The sequence below is a fragment of the Notechis scutatus genome, chromosome 3, assembly GCF_049901735.1.
Source record: "Notechis scutatus isolate UNSWTSFEM ecotype Mainland chromosome 3, rNotScu1.2, whole genome shotgun sequence".
Lineage (NCBI taxonomy): Eukaryota > Metazoa > Chordata > Lepidosauria > Squamata > Elapidae > Notechis > Notechis scutatus.
This window is the reverse complement of record NC_142011.1, coordinates 70,984,382-71,008,980: the sequence shown is the minus strand read 5'-3', so window position 1 is coordinate 71,008,980 and position 24,599 is coordinate 70,984,382. Positions and strand designations below refer to the sequence as shown.

Below are 24,599 nucleotides of genomic sequence, written 5' to 3'. Positions count from 1 at the left end.
GGAGGGAAGTGTCTGTGTCCAGCTTGGGGAGAATGAATAAAACCAAGAATAGAAACTGCCTGGTCATGAGGCTATTCTGCAAGATTTTGTAGCAGTTCTCACTTTCTTGAGTATATGGCTAAATCTTTTAACCATAGTTCTTTGAATAGCCATACATGGCTGGATTGACACATAAGATTAACCTCTAAAGCAGGGCTGTCAAACTGGCGGCCCACAGGCTAGATGCATCACGTGCTGCCCCTGCCCACATCTGGTTTTAGCGTAGGGGAAAACAGTTCCCAATATGTCACATGACGCCACCAAGACGACGTCAGTTTGAAACCCCTGCTCTAAAGCCTGATCACAAAACATAGCAGCTGCATTCACACAAGTTAAACTACGACCAAATAAAACTCATGGTGGGGGATGGATTAAATCTCTTAGAAATCATATTTTAAAAGCCACATTTTGGTGCCCCAGTGAAACATGCATCCTGACATCGCAATGCAAACTTACAGATGTGAATGTTGCAAGGTGGGTATGAAATCTGAAGCATCTGTTGTAATGCCCCAGTGCACATTCCATCAGTCAAGCATCATTGTGGCTTTTTGCCAATACCTTTGCGTTTATGTGGACTGAATCAATCTCAGCATTTCAAAACTCCTGATGAGACAATTGTGTTTAAATTTCAGGCAGAACCACCACCACCCCCCAGCCAGCCCTGTGAAATAGCTGCCGGAGGCAGCAGAGCTATCATAAAAGGGCAAAGGATCAATAGTTATTTAATTGATTACTTTTAATATTGCACTCTACCTGCCAGGGATGGGGAGAAGTATTTGTGAACTGCTGTCTTGTGCACCAAATAATGTTGTTGTCTTGCAGTGCTGTGTATCTTGGCAGGACCATTTACCTCTCTGCCTTAGAGCTAGCTATCTTCCACTTAAGTAAGAAACAGGGATCACCCCAAGTAACTGACTTTGTTCAGTCTAAACCTTCCATTTGTCATTTCAAAAGCAGAACACTGTTTTACATTGAATGACATTTTACACACTGCTTATGAGTTAATTGCTGTATTCTACACTTTCTCAAGAGGGAACCATATATGATTACCATACGTTCAAAGGCTATTTTTAAAATTAGAGACCAGAATTGGAGAAGTTGTAAAATGGCACTCTTAAGTTGTAATATGGCAAAGTCTTGGGTGCTTTTCAAAAGTTCTTTCTAAACTAAGACTCCTTAAGCAGGAAGTATGATGTACTGCAAACAATTTTAAATTGGGTTATAATTACCGCCAATGCTAGAAATAAGGACTTCATCTGATTTCTCTATTTTAAGTATCAATACACTTTGAAACTCCTGAGATAACTAGGTTCACATGTTTTGTAACATTAGCCCTTGGTGACAGGACAATTCACCCCATGTCCCAAAACTTAGATGTGAAAGATTTGTTGTAAAAAATATGTGGATTCTTATACAAGAGATTTAAACCCCTCAACCAGGATTTTGGGAGTAGATTTTAAAAAAACCCAAATGAATGACCCATCTCTTTTATTCCAAACTAAAAACAGCATGAGTGCTATAATATTTTGGTTGAGAAAAAATAAAAATAAAGGTTTCTGATTGCTGGTAATTGCATAGACATGTCATGTGCTAACCTTGGCAACAATACTGAAATGATTCATCTGATATGTGTGTTTGACTTCTCAGTCTAGCCTACAGCCCTGCTGCGATTTTGACAATTTCAACATTTGTCTCCTGTTTGAGTCTATATTATATTTTGCAATACTTTGGTAATTAGTATAACAGTTCCATAGATGGGCTAGCTCAGGAGGATTAGGCTAAAATGAAAATGCATCTCCACCATTGGAAAGGAATTAAACTGGTAGGGAAATATAATCCTCAATTAGAATCTTCTGCAGCCATAAATGAATCCAGTTTGGTCTTGTGGTTAAGGCACCAAGCTAGAAATCAGAAAACTAAAAGTTCTAATCTCACCTTTGGTATGAAAGCTGGCAGGTTGGTTATGGGCCAATCACTCTCTCTCAATCCAACTCATCTCACAGGATTGTTGTGTGGAAAATAGGAGGAAGGAATATTTAGGTATTTAGGTGTGTTTTCCACCTTGAATAATTTATAAAAATAATAATGGTGGGATATACATGCAGACACACACACACACACACACACACACTGCATTTCTCATGTATAAACTTCAATGTTATGGTGTGAATTTTGTTACAGTTAACACATGTTTATTTTGGGAATGTTGCATGATTTTGTATGTAGATTTACTCTTGGCAAAACATGGTGGGCCCATCAGTCTATTTACTCCCTGCAATGGTGCAGACAAAATATAATCCAATGCATTGGTTCCCTCTACCATGACAAATGTAAATTTCTCATCCATATCCCCTTCCCTGACCTTTTCCCCTTCGGCATGCAATCATTTGTTTGTTACGACTATGCAAGTAGTGTTACCACATTTTTATTAATATGCACACCTTGCAGTTTCTAAGTTGCCTATAAACAGAGATGCCTTAACATTTCCAAGTCATAGCAGAACTGTGCAAGAGAAACTTCACCCGGGCAAATGTATCTCTAAAGCAATTCCTACTGTGTACTAAAAGAAGCAATGCAAATATTCACTATTCTGAAGAATTTCATGGACCTTCCACCCTCCTACCTACCTACTTACCTACCTACCCACCTGCCTCTGAACTGCACTTCAGAATAGTCTTCAAAAGCAATTTCAGGTAGATGCATCGGAATCATTCCTACTTATAACACCCTTGCCGCAGTTGAATAGGCTACTGAGCTATGGTGAGCTGAGCGTAGGCCCCCGTTGCACTTTATGAGAAGATCTGATGTGATAGAAATGAACAGCTTACTGAAGGGAAAAGCTGCTGGTGCAAGCAGGTAGGAAGGGAGCAACAGATGGCAATGCAGTGGAAAAACAGGTGGAAGCATTGTTTAAAGACCAAGCGAATTAGGCTTAATTTGCTGGAGCTCTGCTTAGCCTCAGCAACTGGCATTCTATTACGCTGTTTCACATTTACCCATCAGGCAAATGATCAGAATTCAACCATCTGTACTCACTTACTGTGCTCAAATGGCCTTCAAGCTAATGCGCACCCTCCCTCTCTCTCCCTCCCCTGTCCAGGTGAGAAAAGTCCCTGCCACTGGGGCCTGAGAAAGTACTCTCTATTGCTTGGGAAGGAAGAAGAAAAAAAAAACCTCCCCCCCTCCTTGGGAATATTTTCAGCTGCAGGAGAACTCCCAGTCTCTTCTCACTTGGCAAAAGTGCAAAGAAAGCTCTGTGCATCACCGGCTTTGCTTTCTTTACAGGGCCCCTTCCAAACAAAATAAAAAGCCCTGTGGCATTTGCAAAACAAGGTCTCTTTGCAAGTCTTAAGGCTTCAGCCTTGACGAAGACATCAACTCCAAAATACACCCACATCTGACGTCAAATGGCAATCGGGTAACCGAGAGTCACAATTTTGTGAGGTCCAGGGGAGCAGAAATGCTCTTTTCCTGAGGGGTTAACCAAGAATCTGGGGTCTTTGCAACAGATTTTCAGTTTACTGTGCTAATCTAAGAGTGCTGATGGTTTTTCTACCAAGCTAGAAGATGCCTGAGCTGGGGCATTTCTTAGCTAGGATTCAATGTATTCAAGCCGACAGTCATTTTCTTCACACTCTGCAGAAGCACTTTGACCTTTGGTCCTTTGCCCCCCCCCCCAAAAAAAAATCTGAATAATTTGTTTTACCTTTAGGGATTGGCACTCTGCACCTTGCCCTCAGACTGAAAAGTATCGTGAGAAAAAAAAAAGAGGGAAGCTGTTTACTCAATCAAATCTACATTAAAACTTCACACTTCGGGCAGAATGAAATGGGATGGTGGCAAATGTGGGTGTGTAAACATAGATGTGTCTCAGGCACAGAGAAAAGCAGGTGGTGCCAAGTTTGATTGAACAGCCAGAAGGGAGAAGAGACATGGAAATTAGAGGCCTCCCTTCTCTGCTGTGTGTATTTCAAGGAGGCCTTGGTGCAGCTTGTGAACCTGGCTGAGGAAAAAGGGGAGGTTGTGGGAGATAAGTTAAGCAGGTGGGAATGGAAGAGTTGGCCTTGGTGCACTTTTTTTGGTTTTCTGTATTCCTTCTGTCTTTTTATGTGGGTTCAGCCTATAGTTCTAGCAGATGAAGTTGTACCATCAGTACTACGAAAACTCACCTTGGCTACTTTGCCACTTCCCACCAAAAATCTATGGACATTTTCCAATCATCCAGGCCATGATTGTCCCAAAGGTGATTTTTCAAGAGGCAACTGGACTTTCTGGTTTTTCTTTGAAGATGTTTCGCTTCTCATCCAAGAAGCTTCTTTAGCTCCCCACCATCCAGTCAGAGCTGAAGAAGCTTCTTGGATGAGAAGCGAAACGTCTTCAAAGAAAAACCAGAAAGTCCAGTTGCCTTTTGAAAAAGCACTTTTGGGGTTCCCACCAAAAGGCTTAACCACACTTTGGGGAAGGAACCATTAGACTTTATCATATCTCTGGTAAATTCCAAGGATACAATCTCTAATTTCCCATTTATGGGTTAATTATTTTCAGGGGTACCCTCACATTGGGGTCAAAAAATCAAGTTAACGGCTGAAATGATGCGATTCAAATTTCACCTGTTTTTTGACCAAATGTTGAAGACATCCTTGATTATTCTATGACCTTGAATTGAGATAGTCCCAAAACTGTGAGCTGGAGGGATGTAGTTTCCTGTTTATTTCTTTCTCCTTCTGTTGTGCCAAAATCAATAATGCCACAGTCAGGAAACATGGCTGGATCAAATTCTCATCACATTCTATCAAATATCCCATCAGGGTGTCCTCCTGGATAGGTACAAGGTTTAAGCTGGTTCGAAGTGAATTGTGTAAGCCAAGACCGCTGGTCTTTAAATAGTCAAATGGAGACATTATTTTGCACAACAGCAATTGCATTTATTTTAAAAAAAACATTGCTTATCTTGTTATGCAACATACAGTATCTTGATTACTAAGATGAAAGATAGGGGTTAAGCTTCTATGCTTAATTTTATGTTAGGGTTATTAGCATTATATAAACTCTTTTGGAGTTTCAAATGTCTGGCTTGTTCATAAATATAACTCATATAAATATAACTTTCAGGACCAGCTCCTTGCCAAAACTATGGTCACAAGCCACAGTCATCCCCATCTTCAAAAAGGGAGACCCCAGCCTAGTTGAAAATTACAGACCAATCTCCTTATGCTGCGTTACCTGTAAAGTCCTGGAATCAATTATTAACCAATCCATTATCCTCCACTTAGAGACAAACAACCTACTCTCCAATAAACAATTTGGTTTCAGAAAAAAACTATCCTGCAATCTGCAACTCTTACACTGCAGAAACATATGGACTACACAACTCGATCAGGGCAAAGCAATAGACGCAATCTACATAGACTTCTGTAAAGCCTTTGATTCAGTGGTACACGACAAACTACTCCTAAAACTAAAATCTTATGGTATCTCTGGACACCTACATAACTGGATAGAAGAATTCCTGTCAAACAGACAACAAATGGTCAAAATTGGGAGCGTCCTATCAAATTCTGTACCTGTCAACAGTGGTGTCCCCCAAGGCAGTGTTCTAGGACCAACTCTCTTCATACTCTACATAAATGACCTCTGTGATCATATTAAGAGCAACTGCGTTTTCTTCGCTGATGATGTAAAGCTATTCAACACCACAGACAATACTGCTACCCTTCAAAAAGACCTTGACTATGTATCAGAATGGTCAAACAAATGGCAACTTCAAATCTCAACAAATAAATGCTCTGTCTTACATATTGGCAAAAAAAAATCAGAAAATAAAATACAGGCTGAATAGTCAAGACCTTGTTGATGGTCCAAACTCTGTCAAGGACCTTGGAGTACTCATCTCTAATGATCTAAGTGCTAGAGCCCACTGTAACTACATAGCCAAAAAGGCATTAAGAGTTGTTAACCTAATCTTACGCAGCTTTTTCTCTGGTAATATTACACTACTAACTAGAGCATAACAAAACATTTGCTAGACCAATACTTGAATACAGCTCATCAGTCTGGAACCCACATTACGTATCTGATATTAGCACAGTTGAGAAAGTCCAGAAATATTTCACAAGAAGAGTTCTCCTCTCCTCTACTCGTTGCAGAATACCTTATGCCACCAGATTTGAAATTCTAGACCTAGAAAACCTAGAACTACGCCGCCTTCGGTCCGATCTAAGTATAGTACATAAAATCATACATTGCAATGTCCTACCTGTCAATGAATACTTCAGCTTCAACCATAACAGTACAAGAGCAAACAATAGATACAAACTCAAGGTTAATCGCACCAAACTTGATTGCAGGAAATACGACTTCAGCAACAGAGTGTTCAATGTCTGGAATACTCTACCTGACTCTGTGGTTTCTTCCCTAAACCCCCAAAACTTTAACCTCAGACTGTCTACTATTGACCTCACCCCTTTCCTAAGAGGTCTGTAGGGGGTGTGCATAAGCGCACCAATGTGCCTACCTTCCCAGTCCTATTGTTTCTTTTCTTTTATTTTTTATTTTTCTTATATGTATCCATGTATTCATAACTATGTTTTTACTTATACCTATTATCTTGTAAGCAATTGACAAACCAAAATAAATAAACTCTAGGTTCCAGCCAGGTATGATTTAAAGCAGGGGCGTCCAAACACTCCCAGAATGGCTGGGGAATGCTGGCTGGGAAATTCTAGGAGTTGAAGTCCACCAGTTTCAAAATGCCAAGGTTGGACGCCCCTGATGTAAAGTGAAAAAAGGGAGTCCAGAGCACAGCAGGGCTTTCAAAGACACTCCCCTGTATTATCTGTGCACAATTTGAAGAAAATCTCTTTTCCCAAGGGAGATTTATAGCCTCCTGAGAAGCTGCTAGAAGTTCACACAGAAGAGGGTAAGCATTTCTCTTGAGAAAAAGCTTTTCCTCACAATGTGGTGGGACAATAATAAATGGAACAGGATTTCCAGCAGCTGCCCTTTGTTGTTGTTTTTTCACCGCATTTGACTGACAGCTGTTTTTTCAACCTCCTCCCGTTGTTGTGAAAGGGAAGAAGTCGCCTTGTTTTAATTTGGACTGGGAATAAAACTGAGTGGATCATGACTGGAGTACAGGTGGTACCATCTGTTTAGTGACTGTTCGCCTGCACTGACAAAAAAGGGAACGTCATTTTTCACACTTATGAACCGTTGCAGAATCCTTGCGGTTACGTGATTGAATTCAGACACTTGGCAAGTGGCGTGTATTTATGATGGTTACAGAGTGTCCTGAGGTCACATGGTCACATTTTGCCGCCGTCTGACAAGCAAAGTCAATGGGGAAGCCAGATTCGCTTAACAACTATGGCTAGAAAGGTTGTAAAATGGGGCAAAACTCACTCAACAACTGCCTCGCTTAACAAGGAGCATTTTGGGTCATCTGTAGTCATAAGCTGAGGACTATCTATAGTCTCAAATAGTGACTAAGGTTTGAACTTCCCTCCCATTTTCACCAGGTGACAATTTGGAGCTTGCAAACAAGTATAGTACATAAAATTATCTATTGCAATGTCCTACCTGTCAATGAATACTTCAGGTTCAACCACAACAGTACAAGACAAGTGCACACAATAGATACAAACTCAAAGTAAACCACACCAAACTTGACTGCAGGAAATATGACTTCAGCAACAGAGTGGTCAATGTCTGGAATACTCTACCTGACTCTGGTTTCTTCCCCAAACCCCAAAAACTTTAACCTTAAACTGTCTACTATTGACCTCACCCCTTTCCTAAGAGGCCTGTAGGGGGGGGGTGCATAAGCGCACCAACATGCCTACCATCCCTGTCCTATTGTTTCTTTTTTAAAAAATTCGTATCCATTTCATGTATTCATAACCATGTTTATACTTATACCTGTTCTCTAATACTTGCTTGACAAATAAACAAATAAAAGATTTAAAAGAAAAAAGCTGGCAACCAGTTTAAACTCATAGGTTACACATGTCTCCCTCTGACAGCTATCACTTCTTCATTTCCTGAAAGGTTGTTTCTTCCTCATAGGGATTTCCGCACTAATCTCCATTTACCTAATATGTCCGGCTCCTGCTAAGAACTTCCCTTTTACTGAGTTAGTTTGACTCCCTTTTCAGATCTGGATGCATTTGTCTTTGAACAATCTCCCTGGAAATAGTTTCAAACTAGAAAAAGTGCAGAAAAAAGGCACCGTAAAGACAATAGTTTAGCCTAGTGGTTTAAGGCCTCAGGCTAGAAAACAGGAGACCGCGAGTTCTAGTCCTGCCTTAGCCAGGAAACCCAGGTGGGTGATTTTGGGCTGGTCACTTTCTCTCAGCCCTACTCACCTCACAGGGTTGTTGTTGGGGGTGGGGAAGAGGAGGAGGAAGCAGTATTAGATCTGTTCGCCACAATGAGCCGTGTGTAAAAAAAAAATCATAAAGGTTGGATAGAAATCTATAAAAATAAAAATCATAACCATCAGGGTGATGAGTAATCTTTCCTATGAGGCTTTTAAAGCAAAATGTATCTTTAAAATTGGAAGGGGGAAAAGATGGGGCAATTAAATGGAAGAAGAAGTTTTGTTGTTGTCTTTGTTTTTATTAAGAGCCCTCTTTCTTCAGGGCTGATCTGTTGGGTGGTTCATGGTATCAGTGATCTAGAAACAGAGGGGTCGTTCTTTGATTCTCTGTCTCTGCCTATTTCATCCTCTTTAATATCCCCCTTTTTCCTATTTACTGGGACAGGTAATCCTCAACGCATGACCCCAATTGTGCCCAAAATTGTTTAATCTGGGTATGGATAATCTAGAGAAAAGAAGGACTAGGGTTGAGATAACAGTATTTCAATATTTGAGGGGCTGCCCCAAAGAAGAGGGTGGGTGGGCTTGTCAGCTTATATTCCAAAGCACCAGAAGGCAAGACAAGAAAAAATGGATGGAAACTAATCAAGGAGAGAAGCAACCTGGAATTAAGGAGAAACTTCTTAATAGTGAGAACAACTAACCAGTGGAACATAAGTTGTGGGTGCTCCATCACTGGAGGTTTTTAAGACTGCACAGCTACCTATCTGAAATGGTATAGGGCAGGGGTTGCCAATCTTTTGGACCTCAGGGACCACCAAACTCATAATTTTAAATCTCGCAGAGCACTAATATGAATTTTGACTGACGGTGGCTTGCAGATGTTGGTGGGAAAGTTGGTCCCCTATCCCAGAGCTGCAGTAGTCACAGGACTGGCCCTTTGGTCATCCCAGAGCAGCTGCTCCTCCACCAGGTGCACCGGCCTCCACCTGGACTGGAGGACCTGCTCCAGGATGACCAAAGGGCCAGTCTTGTGACTACTGCAGCTCTGGAATATGGGACCGACTTTCCCAGCAACGTCAGCGAGCCACCCCAGGGTGGATATCCCTCCTCCACTGTTGGTCTTACCTTCTAGTTCCAGTTCATGTGGCTCTACTCAAGGTTTGTGCTCAGCTGAAGAGTGGGGGCCAGCAGATGGGCAGGCCATGTGGGCAGTGCAGCCTTGTGTTCCCGTGCAGCCTGGATTAATTGCTTTGGTGGGAGTGCTTTGGGGGAGGGGACATTTCTCTGCGGACCACCAAAATTTTCTCACGGACCACCAGTGGTCCCCGGCCCACTGGTTGGTAACCACTGGTATAGGGTGTCCTGCTTGAGCAGGGGGTTGAACTAAAAGACCTCCAAGGTCCCTTCCTGCTCTATTTTAATTGATATTCTATGCAGTAGAAGTTGGAATTGTTCATGGAGGTTGACAGAGCAGCAACATTAAAATCATTGTATTGCCTTTTTCTATGCTGTAATCCCCCTTTAATGACCATTCCCATATCAAAGTTATTATTTGTGATTCCCTTTATTTATTTATTGTCCTTCCTGCCTCTTGACCGCCTTTTACACAGTGGTGGGTTTCCAAAAAAAATTACCACCATCTGTGGGCGTGGCTTGGTGGTGGGCGCGCTTTGCATGTGCACACGCAGAGGGTTTGCTACTAACCTTCTCCTGCAATCCTGCACTCTCTCTGTGTCTTCAACAGCTGACGCGCGGCAATCCGCTGAGGTCAGTATAGAACCAGGGAAGGTAGGAGAGCCCAGCAGCTGATCATCAGAGCGAACCGATTCGCTCACAGATGATAGTCGGAACTACCGGTTTGGGTGAACCGGACCAAACTGGTAGAATGCCACCACCGCTTTTACATCTCATTTTCAGTTATTTAGTTTTATTTAATTTTACAGCAGCTGTTTGGGGTACCATGCTTGAAATGGGGGGGAAAAGGTAGGAAAATCGTTTTTAAAATAAATAAATGTATAGCAAAAAAAAAGAAGAAGCATGGAGAGCCAGTTTGGTTTAGCGGTAAAGGCAGCAAGAGACCATGAGTTCAAGTCCTGCCTTAACCATGAAAAGCAGCTGGGTGACCTTGGGCCAGTTACTCTCTCTCTCAGGCCAAGTCATCTCACAGGGTTGCTGTTGTGGGGAAAACAGGAGGAAGGTGTGTTGGATATGTTCACCTCCTTGAGTTATTTGTAAAAAATAATAAAGGTGGGATACAAATAAATAAAAAATCAGCTCACTGAAGAGAACCTCGAACCTTCAACTCCTATATTAAGATTAGGGTGTGTTCTTTAGGGCTTTTCCAGATTTCTCTACAGAGAAAGATCTATATATAAATTCTTCCCTAACCTACAGCAATATGACAGAGCTCCATCTCTAAAATTCATATACACACCAAACCACACGTATTTTTAGGAAATGCCTCTTGGGGAGGACAAAAGTAGAGAAATGACCTGGTATATTTAATTTTTTTCCCACAGACTTCTTTTTCACTAGAAATCTCTGCCCATCACAACTGCTTACTTTTCCTTCCTCCTGGAAGGATGGAGTTGCCTGGGTGTCATTAATCTTGCAAAGATGCATTTAAACCTTCCTGGGACTGGGGCATGGGTGTGGGAAACAACTAGGGAGTTGTACATTTGAAAACAAAAACATCATAGGAAGACTTGCTTCCCTCACACACACATGCATGCTGTTTTTTCTGCTGGAAATCTAAAAGATACCACATGTGGGCTTGTGATAATCTGGGCAGCAAAGAGTTGGCAGCAAGAAGATAATTTTCTGAATGTTTTCACTGCCTTTCCAATTTTTTTGCAGTATCCCTTTCTAAACCAGGTTTGTCTACATTGATTTCCCCTGAGAATGTACGGCTTTACACTTGTTTAGATTTATTTTTAATGTGCTGTGCACAGGGTGGTATACAGAGTGTTGACAAGCTATGGTGAAGTCAAGATGGTGGCTACCATAGTACAATCAAAGCTCCACCTAAATGGCCACCTCTTGACTCTTTCGACCATGCTCTGCAAATACTCCTGGTTTCCGAAGTGTCAAGAAAGAAACCATCTACACTAGCTTTGCAAAAGGGAATCCATGGAACGGTGTTTACTGAATGCTCAGACTCCAAACATTTCTCTGGAGTTTGCAGCTGGCAGAAACCGAGGGAGCAAACCAAGCTGGTTTGCCAAGCTGTTTGGGAAAGTTGTTTGCCTCCAGTAGGCAGGAAATGATCAAACTGCTATTTAAAATGCAAATTATAGGTTGCACCTAAAACAAAATATGCCCTGATAACAATTCCCATAGCATTGGAAGTTTCTGTTCTTCCTAACTCTGGGGACGGGGACGAAAGCCTCAACAGCGTCTAGGTTATATCAAATGCACAGCCATCCTTAAATAATTTTAAAGCCTGAGCGCAGACAATTCAAATGCTGCAGCCAGGAGAATGGAATGCATTTCTTCACAAAAGAAATGGCTGCCATTTATTCTATTATATCTAAACAGTCGGAGCTTTGAGGGAACCTGCTTGCTGGCTGTTCATAAGTTTCTTTTATGCAAGAACCAGGTGTTGTAACTCAGTTGGTTTTAATGCATTTAAAAGCAGCGCAGAAAGTTGTATGGATCATAATATCCAAAGAAGGGACTTAATAAATTGCCCCTAATTGTAATTCCTTGGGGCTGGTGTGTGGGTGTGGGTGGGTGAGTGGGTTGGGGAGGATTCTTTATAGATTGAGAGAACTGTCAGTGGGAGAAAAACTAAACTCCTTTCCGTTTCTACAGTGACTCAAGTTCTAATTTCACATTTCCTCTTAGGTCTCAGAAGCCTTTGAAGAAGAATAAAAGCCTGGAGAAGAACATCATACTCTCAGCACGTTCAAAATTGATATTTTAAACTTTGACACGGGAGGCTTCAAAAAGGATTTTGTGCCATGATTAATACGCTAATGCACACACGAATAGAATCTGCAAGAAGAACACGAAATGACCCTGGGGACAAAATAAGCAGTTTGTTTTACAACAGTTCAAAGTTACCTCATGGCCTCATGAAAAGCGACTTACAGCCTGTATGCGTGATATCACGTCACCTTCAGCATCATGGGATTGTAATTTGGGCACTTGTCAACCAGCTTGCGTTTACAAATGGTGCTATTGTCCTGTGATCAGATGATCAAAAGTTGCTACTTTTTTTTGGGGGGGTGACAATTTCTAGCAAAAAGTGCCCATTTGGGAAGCTGGGTTTGCTTAATGACATCTGATTCACTTAACAACTGCTGTTAGATTGTCATCCAGTCGGGTCTAGCTCAACTTATGATCTCAACAACTAGTGACAAAAATTCCAGTCCTGATTGTGGATGTATACACCGATAGTCCTCAACTTATGACCACAATTGAGGCCAACATTTCTGTGGCTCAGAGAAACATTTGTTAAATGAGTTTTGACCCTTGTTTACGACTTTTCTTGACACTTGTGTGACGTGAATCGCTGTAGCTGTTATGTTAGTAATATGGTTGTTAGTGAATCCCCATTGACTTTACTTCTTACAAGTTCAGAAAAGGAGACCACATGAGCCTGGGACATGGCAACCAGAGGTGGTATTCGGCAGGTTCTGACCAGTTCTGGAGAACAGGTAGCGGAAATTTTGAGTAGTTCAGAGAACCGGCAAATACCACCTCTGACTGGAGATTTTATAGTATCCTTCCCCTGCCATGCCCACCAAGCCATGCCCACAGAACCGGTAGTAAAAAAAATTTGAATCCCACCACTGATTGCAACCGTCATAAATATGCTTCACTTGCCAAGCATCAGAAATTTTTTTTCCATTTTAAAAAATTCTTTATTGAAATTCAAAATATTAACAAGTTTACAAAAATTCAAATTTTAAAAAGTTTACAAAAAATCCTATAATAGAAGGTGTGTCAATATCTTTCAACATCATTTTCTTGACAGTACAATAAGCACAGTACATACAATTAATACTTGACAGTTGTTCATAGTATTAGTAATACTAATTCACAGTGCCTTAATAATATTAATAAAACAATAATTCATATAGATATATAGGTCAATGGTTCAAAGAAAAAGAATATTGTATTAACACTATATATATATATATATATATATATATATATATATATATATATATAAACATATATATATATATACACCTATATATATGTTTATAGGCATGAATGAAATTAAGCCTCCTCCAAATTAAGGCCTATATTAAAACTATGCAAATGTGGTGGGCTTGCCGTTAGGAAGTACTTTTGTATATGGTGCTGCCTGCGTTGACCCCGATATGCCCCACCAATGCCGAGTCAACATATATTAGTACCCAAAAGCGCCAGCCATTTTTGGCTCAAAAAAATAAGTATATGTATATGTATATATATATATATGTATATATATATATATATATATATATATATATATATATATATATATATATATATATATATATATATATATATATATATGTAAGTTTTCGGTATGTATGTATGTATGTATGAAGGAGATAGTCTGCTGTTATATATATATATATATATATATATATATATATATATATATATATATATATATATATATATATATATATATATATATATATATATATATATAAGATCAGAGATAAATTTATATAATTATAGTCTATGTGCTGTTTTCTATATTCCATAGCCATAAGCAGAGATAAGGTATGCATTTTTAGCTATACAATATAAGTATAACTACCTAAATATTATAAATTAAATATGAATATTTATATAAATCTCCATTTTCTGACAGTTTCTCAATTTCAACAACTTCTCACTGATCCTACCTACATACCAATATAACAATTTTAGCAGAAATTTTGATCATGTGACCATGGGGAGGCTGCAATGGTCATAAGTGTGAAAAACGATCATAAGTCACTTTTTCAATGAGGTTTGAACCGTCACTACTTGAACTGTCATAAGCCGAGGACTACCTGTAGAGGATTTACCTATGGACTCTGCATGTTTCACCAAGACAGGAACAATGGGTGTAGCTTATGAGGATTAGCAGGCCGAGCTAGGCTAAGCTTATCAACAATGCTTCCCTTTTTCTTTTCTCACCCGAACTGAACTGAGATGCAAAGTGGGGCAATTCCTAATCCCACACGCAGAAGAATGGGGAGGATGCTGCAGAGTTACTAGGTGGGTTGCTAGGTGGTGTGTATACCAATTTCCTCCTTCGTGACAACTCTAGGCGAGGGAAGTGCACTTCAGAGTCAATGGAGCTGGAAAGGAAAGAGATGGAACCAGCTCTCTGCAAACATCTATGGGATCAGAGGTGGCATTCAGCAGCTTCTGACCAGTTCGGGAGACCCGGTAGCGGAAATTTTGAGTAGTTCGGAGAATCGGCAAATACCACCTCTGACTGGCCCCGCCACCATTTATTCTCTGCCTCCCGAGTCCCAGCTGATTGGCTGGGTCTTCTTTTGTTGCCCTGCACAGGAGGGGAATGCAGATTATTGGGGTGGGAAGGAAATGGGGATTTTGCAGTAACCTTCCCCTGCCATGCCCACCAAGCCACGCCCACCAAGCCACGCCCACAGAACCGATAGTAAAAAAAAATTGAATCTCACTACTGATTAAGATAATGGATGTAGTGCATCACAGCTTAGCTGCTGCCCTACCAGAAACTCCAATAGCTGCACCCACCCACTCACCCACCTATCCTCCTTTCTTTGAGCCAGGGACATTGAGAAATTACTTTCCCTGACTTCTGTTTGATAAGCAGCCAAATGTAGCTACTAAAGGTAGTTCTCAACTTACAACCACAATTGAGCCAAAGTTTCCAAGACAGTTGAGTGGCTTTTGCCCCATTTTTTACAATGTTTTTTTTTTTTTACCATTTTGTTAAGCAAATCAGTGCAAGTTGTTGAGTGAATCATGCAATCATTAAGTGAATCCGGCTTGCTGGGGAGGTTATGGTGATCACATGACCCCAGTGACACTGCAACTCTCATAAATACATAGCCCAGTGGCCAGGCGCCTGATTTTTGAGCATGTGGACCATGGTCAACAGTTGTAAATGTAAAAATTGGTCATAAGCAGTGGTAGGATTCAAATAATTTAAGTTCGCCTAGGGTCAGGTTGGTTGTCTGGGAGGTGTGGCCCATCCCGTCCTCCAGCTTTGCTGCAGATGCTGCGCAGGAGAACAGAGCTGGAAAGCAGGTTAGTGGGGTGGGGAGGGAATGGAGATTTTGCAATAACCTTCCCCTGACGTGCCCACCAAGCCACACGCACAGAACTGGTAGTAAAAAAAAATTTGAGTCCCACCACTGTGTGGGATGCCATTCTTCAGGCTGTATATTCCACTCTTCCCCTCCAGAATATTCTTGCTAAAGCCCACTCGTTAGAAAGATCAAGCTGTAACACACACACAAAAAAAAGAAAGGGTGGAGGGGAGGAGGACAAGGCCAACTTAATATGGACAGTGGAATGAGAACCTTCCAAGCTTACGGGTCTTTCCAGCCCCTGTTGGAGAAAGCGTTTTGAAGGCCAGCTTAGTTGCGCGGTTTTCGATTGCAAAGTAACGAGGCTGGCCAAAGACCAAAAGTCCTGTCTGCTTCTTTTCCTGTTTTAAGAGCTGCCTGCTACTCTGGTCAGAGCTGAGCAGCCGGGGATTTTTTTTTTTTTTTTGCTATGAGATATTGTCAACATCCTGGTTTGTTTCGCTTCTACCGTTTCTTCCTGCTGCGTAGAACTTGGCGTAACTTTCGCACTGTCATGGATGCTACAGCTTGCCCCCCCTCCCGAGAAATCTCCCTGGAATGCGTCACTGGGACCAAAAAAAAAAAAAAAACACGCCCCAGCTCTGATAAACATTAGAATGATGTAGAAAGAAAGAAAGATATTGAAAAATAGTTGCCGGGGGAATAGCAGAGTGCGGAGTGGGTTGGTGGGAAAGAGGATAAGGGCATCTGACAAGAGCCTTTTCATTTTCTCCTTTCAGAGCCAAGAGTTGTTAATTTCCCTTTTCTACTTCAGCAAATGCAAACAATCAATCTTAGTGGATATGGATCCCGAGGATTATGATCTAAGCCAGGGATCTCCAAACTTGGCAACTTTAAGACTTGTGGACTTCAACTCCCAGAATTCCCCAGCCAGCATGTGGAGTTGCCAAGTTTGAAGACCCCTGATCTAAGCTCCTGCCAGCATAAGGCTACACTGACCTGACTCCCCATCATACAAGTGGAGTTTGAGAATGTTTCCTTCGTTGATCCGGAGTGAAGGGCAGACATTGTTCACTCTTTCTCTTAAGGTACAAGGCGTTTTCCTCTTCTTGACATCACGTGATTAATGGGCATCGGACAAAGGCAATCCAGCTTGGTCTAAAGATCTGTCCAAAAAAGGAAGAGGAAAAAAAAAAAAGCACTATCAAGGTTTAAATCTGGCTGAAGGTGAGACAGGGTTAGTGTGATTGGGAAAACATTGGAGTTCCCAGCCTGTACCGTAACTCCGTAAATCACTTCTGAGCAAAGGTGACAATGTGTGTAGCACTGAATGGAGTTCGTCATTGCCCAGGCTGTGTAAGTCACACAACAGAAACTTAAAGAAAACGCCTGGGAATTACACAGCATAGGTAAAATCCTGGCAAGAAGGGAAGGCTACGAAGTGATGCTTATTCAGCAAACCCCTTTACTCCTTTTCCCATCCTCACGTTGTCTAAAAACCAGGGTTTTCCAATCTTGGCAACTTTAAGATGTGTGGGCTTCAACACTTAACATGACTGGCAGGGGGATTCTGGGAATTGAAGTCCACCCGTCTTCAAGTTGCCAAGTTTGGGAACCCCCTGGTCTGAACAACCCCAGCTTTGCACTACTTCCTGAAATGACTCTGTGGAGTTTCAGACCGAACATGAGACTTTGCAGAGAACTGCTTGTTTACTACAGAAAGAAGAAAGATCTGTGGGGATCTCTTGCTGCTCTCAACCCACATATTGTTTGCTTGGGGTCAGAAAGCTTTGAGATCAGTGCCTTGATACAGCCTTAGTGAGATGCTTCAAAGGAATATGTGTATGCTTGATGAGGCACAAGATGCTAAGAGTTTGTCTGCCAGCTGTTTAAGAGGAATGTTAAAATTGGCATCCTGAGTCACACACAATATGAAGCCATAATATAGGCACCCTGATGCTCCCCCTGGTGTTTTGGATACCAACTCCAACAGCTTAAGCCAGGGGTGTCCAACCTTGGCAACTTTAAGACTTGTGGACTTCAACTCCCACAATTCCTCAGCCAGCAAAGCTGGCTGAGGAATTGTGGGAGTTGAAGTCCACAAGTCTTAAAGTTGCCAAGGTTGGACACCCCTGGCTTAAGCCATTGTAACCAAATCATGGAGAATGATTTTTAGCCCCAAACTTCATGCAGTTTGTGGCTAAGATTAAACCCTGATGTGGTTTGTTTGATTCTAATGTTTTGTGGCTTGGATGCGTGAATCAAGGCATAGCAGCTCCTTGAGGCATTGTGTTTGGACATGTGAATGCAGCCAAAGCGTAACGTTAGCAGGCAGAAAGAGAAATAAGGTGCAGTCAGGATGTTTTCAGCTGGTGGAGGAAAAAGCAGCAATGAGACTTGAAACTGGTATGAAAGCAAAATCCCATTTCACCCAGAAGTGCTTGATATTGCTTATAGAAGAAGCTAGCATGGAGAACTCAGATCCATTTCATTAATGCTCCCAGATCGGAGCTGCACGTTTCCATACAACCATAATGACTCTGGTTTACAAAAAAACAAAAACAAAAGAAAAAAAAATATCAAGAAAGACAAGGCAATTGACTGGAAAACAGAACCAAACGGACCAAACAACAAAGACCAAACTGAACGGTTCTCAGGTAAATTCTGAATGATTCCAAATCTCTCTATCTGCCAAATTGCAAAATATTTCTCACAATAGTTAGTCCTGGATTTATCTCTCCCCAGTCACCTTGAACAGGGCTGCCAGGGAGATGTAATAAGGGCAGAGGATTATGTGATTTTGCTGCCTTTATCACTATGATGTAAAAGCCCAAATATAAATGCTTACCTATGCTAAGATTCACTCTCATCTTCCACCACTGGGGCTGTAGGTGTCTCTTCATGCACTTTATCTTGCAGAGCTGCTTAGTAGACCAAGGTGCATCCTGAGACTGACCAGGACCATAGGATCTAACAAGCTCTCTCTCCTCATGAGGTGAGATGACATCAATGAGCTAAAAAGTTATCTCTCTGCAACAACAGACTAATGACAATGTCTTTCAAAGCCACATCATGATGCAACTGTGCTCCATGCTGAAGACAGCCTAACATCCAGCACCTCGTGTGAGCTTGGCTCATAATGACCTAGAACATGTCCATAATTGTCGTGGACACCACAAATCCCATACTCAATGTCACCAGGTGGCAAATAATCCATTGTGGCATTGAGTATGGGTGACTCAGGGACTTGTGATCTCCACGACAATTATGGACATGTGCTAGGTCATTATGGGCCCATCCCCAGCACATGCTGAGCACCACCAGTCTTGGCATCTCTGTTGCCAGCCCAGCAATGGAATCCAGTAGCTCAGACAGGGATGATCCTGGGTAGCAAGAGGCCAGTTCATCAGCAACAATCCTGTTTCCTTAGACACCCACTTCAACCAATGACATCACATCTGCTTATCTGTGGAGCAAAGTCTCTGAAAGCCTACAACAACTCAGTGGATAACTATGACTACGCCTCCCCTCCTCTGAGGAGGGCTGGTGCCAAAACCCAAACCCAGATGGCCATTTTTCCAAGAGGGGAACATCCCCTCTAGGTCCACCAGAACCAAGTTGGCTGCCTCATCCACAGCCCAGTTGTGGATGAAGGAAGATTGATTACAGACTGACCTGCCATTCAACAATAGTAGGTGGAGTCCAGGATCACCAAAGATCCAATATCGCAGTTTTGAGTGAAGAACCTGGGGCTGGTTATCAGAATTGTTCTCAGCAAGGGAGCCCAATGCTCCCAAGTCCACCTCAGGATCCTATCATATCTCTGCCCATCACGGTTCCTATATTCCTACCACTTCCTCTCCTCCTTCTCATTTCCCTCCTACTCCTTGTATCTTCCTCCTAGGCGTTCATTCACACACACACCCCACACACACACCCAGACCACCAAATACCCACTCATCTTTGGAGTCATGGTGGCGCAGTGATTAGAATGCAGTACTGCAGGCTAATTCTGCCAACTGCCAGCAGTTCAATCCTCACCAGGCTCAAGGTTGACTCAGCCTTCCATTTTTCCGAGGTTGGTAAAATGAGGAGCCAGATTGTTGAGGGCAATATGCTGATTCTATAAACTGCTTAGAGAGGGCTGTAGAGCACTATGAAGCAGTATATAAATCTAAGTGCTATTGCTACCTATCCATCCCCAACACTTCCAGTTCTCACAGCAAGCACTTTCTCCCTGTCCTCTCTGGTCACAAGTGTGGCACTCATTAACTTACGGGGTATTATAACAGTCTCCCCAACACAGCATCAAACCAAAATCTTCTCCCCACACCAGTAAACAACAGGGGGCGGGTGTGGAAGGTAGCATAGAGAAAGTTTCTGCCTCTCTTTGGTTGCCATCTAGCAGTTGTCTGGACATTTGCAGCTCAGTTGTGGCAGCCCTCATTTTATATATTTTTTTCCAAAGATTATCACACTGGCAAGAAAGCTCTTGCAACTGGATGACTTTCTGTAGATGATTGTTGCAGGGGGGGAGAAAGCTTGCTCTCCTAAATTGAAAATGCCTATTAAATAAACAAACAAACTAACAAATGTCTGGCATTCAAAGTTTGAGCACAGGTGAAAGGCCCACTTCTACTCAAGCTGCTCTCTTCCTCCTGTGAGCTTGCAAACGTGGTTTCTTACTATCCAGAGTAGGCTCATCAAATGCAGCTCCCCTTCCGTTTATTTGGCTCTGCAGCCAAGTGGCAGATTGTCAGCATGGGCAGCCGGCCAGTTGCTTTCCTCAAACCTTAGGTCAAGGCAGTTCACCAGGGAGCCTTGTTTACTTCGTGCGACTTTTTCAGCAACCGGCAGTGAATGGCTACAGCCTGGGAAACCATCCCAAACTCAGAGGGCTGGAGAGGGACTGACCCAGGACATTCAGTTTCATGAACTCGGGTTTTTGTTTTTGTTTTTTTGTTCCACTTTTGCACCGCGTAGACATTACTCAGCATGACAAATGATGAGCACTTCTTCAACATCATGTGCTTTTCAAATAATGCAAAGGAAAGTTTGCAGCAGAAGGAGCAAGGAGATAAGAGCACAAGGTGTGATGGGCTTTTGTATGGATCCTGTAACCGTGGCGGCAGCAGGGACGAAACAAAAGGGTTGGGGAAGTTTGGCAAGTTCTGTGTTTGCAGCAGCATAGAGGACAACTTGATCCTCCTGGAGAATGTACACGGTGTACATTGTGCAACTGGCTTAGATCTTGTTTCCCTTTATTGCAACTTTGCAGGTGCTGTATTGTTGCAGGGCATTTGTTCACCCTTCATGCAGGGCATTTCAAGGTTCCCCCCCATCCCATTAAAAAAAAACCTCTTATGCCCCAGAGCTGCACATGCAAGAATTAAAATATAAGGGCATTTACATCACGTTTGGTATCCATTTCTGCCACCTGTGTGATAATGCTTCAGCTCAGCAGCTTGCAACCCTCTTGATTGCATGCTGGCAAGTTAAATGCTCAATTTCCTTGGTGTCTTTTGCACATTTTACGAGAGGTTGTTCTTTTTTTCTTTTCTTTTTTTTGTCATCATACATTTTTAGGAGAAACGTGCTCTTGTGCAAGTCTCTCATCCTTTGTTTTCGGGTGGAGAAACCGCCTCTCCCCACTACGTTTGCTAAATGTGACCTGTGCGTACTAAAAAAAAAATGGTTCAGAAGAAGTGTTTGGAATTTTAGATTTCTGCTATTCCTTAACACGTACAGTCCATGTTACTTTTTCTTGTTTTCAGGATACGCTGCTTTAATGACATATTCACGAAGGCTGCTGCAACTCCCTCCCTCCCCCTCTTCCTGCAGAAACCTAAGGGTGGTGGAAAGAAGCCCATTCTTGCTTTTAACCAATAGCTGAGCGCAGCTGGTCTGGCATAAGGTTGTAAGCATTTTGTCCAAATCTGTTTTGAAACCTGACAGCCTTACATGTTGCTCCGAGCTAGCAGCAGATTGCAAATTGTGGCAGGGCGCAGTGGCATGTAAAACCAGCGGGCCCTGTCTACCATCTGTTGGTCACAGCTTGCCTCCCTGACAGATTAGAGTGCCGCCGAACTCTACAGCTGTGTGTAACTTTCAGTCTAGGCTTCTTCTTCTTATTATTTTTAATTGATAAATACAGGAGGGCAAGACATTGTAATTGCCTGCGTGCATTTTTCTTGGGGATGGACTCTGTTCAACACGTTGGCAATTTAGAATGCAGCTGGTTTGGCTAATTTTGGAAAGGTTATGCAGGGTGAGTGACATCTTAGATGCTGTGGGCTAGGTGGGGCAAATTAAAACAAGAAGAATGCAACACCCAAGCAGAATGCTGCAACCCAACAGGTCTGCGGGGTTACAGATAAAACTGCATGACTGTTTCTGTGTGGTGAAGCTGTGTGTATGTGTGTGTGTGTGTGTGTGCATTTGTTAAAATCGTAGGAAGTTGTCTGGCTGAAAGGGGAAAGGAATTCCCAGGGTTTTATTTCCCCCCATAATAATCCTCCTAAAATCCCACCCTGTCTTTGAGCCACCGGAAATTGGGTGAAAGTTTTGAGAGAACAAGTCCTTAAAGGAAGATGTTTTGGCCTAGGATTTTATTTTATTCTTTTTAAAGGCATTGTTGGAAGTTAAAACCCACCCCTCTCCTAGAAAAATGAAATATCCTAAGATATATTAAAAAAAGAATATTTCCCCTAAAAAGAGTAAAGTAGAAACTCAGAGAGGCAGAAACTCAGCCCCCCCCCTCACCTTTGCTAAAAGGCCATTAAGGCCTAGGCCAGAGTATTCTACATAATAAAGGCCACTACCCATCTCACTACCTGGCCTGGGAAGATTGCATCAGCCAACACTCAAATGAAAGCCATGTGGTCCAGACAAAGCCTACAAAGTTAGCTAAGATCCCCTGGCCCTGGGAGTCTGACAGCCAATGGGATACATTTTTTGCATAGGAACAGGAAACACTTAAGGTTTATAACCCCAACAGAGGTTATATAAGGCAGGGTTGCCATCTGGCCGTTTTTCCGGCCAAATTCGAGAAATCTGGCCGTATTTCTATCTGCTTGGCCGTGAAAAAATGATGTCTCCGGCCAAAGAAATTTGGCCGTATGAAAGTTGCTTGGCCGTGAAATCGGCCAGATGGCAACCCAGCCGCTCTCCTTCCCTCACGCATGTGTGTCACCATGAGCAAAAGGAGGACAAGCGCGTCCTCTGGCGCTCTCCTTCCCTGCGCAAAGAGGACATGCGCAAAAAATAATTTGGCCGAATTTGGCCGTATTTTTGACTTGAGTTTGGCCGCAGAGCCAAACTGCGATCTGGCAACCCTGATATAAGGGTCTCTCAGCATCTTGGCCTGCCTTCTTGATCGTCTCCTTTCACCTTGGAGCACGTGATCATCTTTTTTTCACTTTGGAGTTCTAAGCCATGCACTTCTGTCCACCATTAAACCATCTTCCCAAACAGCCTCCATGTTTCCGGTGTCTTTTTCCCTCCTTGGAACTTGAACCCAGAAGGAAATTTTTTCCAACAGTAGCTACTCTAATTCTGAGTCACATGCTTCGGGGGAACGCTGGCCCCATTTCTGTGCAAGAGAAAAAGGCCGCCTTCCAGGGAAAAGATTCTTCTGGCTGAAACTGCATTTGATTTGCATGGGAAAGCACACACACACACACACACACACACACCCCTGTTTCTCACTGCTTTTCCCCATGCAAATCCTGGAAGAGCCTCTCTGTATTTGAAGCAAGAAAAAGAGCGAGTTAACATTTTCTCCTGCTATTGGAAAATGCCGACCATTATAAGCCATCCATACTAAACAAATTTTTTTTTAAAAAAAACCTGCTTGTTCAAAATCTACATAGAATTAACGCCAGGCCTGGTTGTGGTTATTACACCAATATCGATAAAAGAAGCCCCCCACCCCTTAAGTTTTTAAATAACACCATTTTGCACCTTTCAAAGGGCCCTTTAAACTTTTCTTCTTACAATTCACCTCTGCTCTGCAGAAGAAGCCACCCCAGAATGGAAACGCAGCAAATGTTTGTTCTGGAACTAAATGAAGCAAGACTGACTTGGCAGAATATCAAGGCTGATTTTCCTGGAAGGGAGTGACTGAACTGACTGTACAGCTAACTTGTCACTTCCTGGTCTGTTTTCAAGGACAAAGGCAGTTGGCTACTTGGACCGTGTGTACGCGCAGAAAGCAAAAAAAATAAAAAAAAAAAAAATTCCATGTAGTCTTTCCCTTCACCCCGTCCCGTCCCGTCCCACTTCCTTCATTCTTTTCCCTACCTCATTATTTAATGTTTGCAAGAAGGGAATGGCAAAAAATGGGGCTCAGGCATGGAAGGAGAGAATATTTCCAATGATGATTATAAATGAAGGAGAGGAGGTGGTGATCGGAATGGCATCATTGCATTGCAGTTCTTTGCAAGTTGTGCCTATTCGTAGCGTTGGAAGTCAAAACCCGCCCCTCTCCTACGAAAACGAAATATTTTAGGATAACACTAAAAAGGCAGAATATTTCCCCTAAAAAGAAAAATAGAAACTCAAGACAGGCAAAACTTAGCCCTCTCCCCCACCTTTGCTCGTGGACCATTATTCTGGCCTATTTTACATAACAAGGTCTACTCCAGGTAGAGCTATAATAGGAATTGCCCAAGAGCCCTTTCATTAAATCATCATCCAGCAAGGATCAACCAAGCCTGGGACTCAGGACAGCCTACAGAGTTGCCCCTGCATGGCCCCATGGGAGTCTGACAACCAATCAGAATACAAGCTCAAATTCAAATCCCAGCAGAGGGCATAAAACCAAGGGACTCTCAGCATCTTTCCCCTTCTTTTCCTTCACCCAACATCTTGAAGCATGTGATCATCCTTTTCACTCTGGAGCTCCAAGCCATGTGGTCCTGTCCACCATTAAACCATCTTTCCAAGCAGTCACCATGTTTCCAGTGTCTTTTTCCCCACTTGGAACTGAACCCAGAAGGATATTT

General features: G+C 42.3%; 2 long non-coding RNA genes across 2 annotated transcripts; one reads left to right on the top strand and one right to left on the bottom strand.

Annotated features, from left to right (window-relative positions):
• Positions 1-14,840: 14,840 nt before the first annotated feature.
• On the bottom strand, positions 14,841-19,015 carry LOC148131234 (uncharacterized). The gene is made up of 3 exons (XR_015748335.1): positions 18,443-19,015; positions 16,594-16,760; positions 14,841-14,861 (listed from the first exon to the last, which is right to left on the bottom strand). It is a non-coding gene; the product is annotated as an uncharacterized LOC148131234 (long non-coding RNA).
• A 1,409-nt stretch (positions 19,016-20,424) lies between these two features.
• On the top strand, positions 20,425-21,766 carry LOC148131233 (uncharacterized). The gene is made up of 2 exons (XR_015748334.1): positions 20,425-20,684; positions 21,369-21,766. It is a non-coding gene; the product is annotated as an uncharacterized LOC148131233 (long non-coding RNA).
• Positions 21,767-24,599: the final 2,833 nt, after the last annotated feature.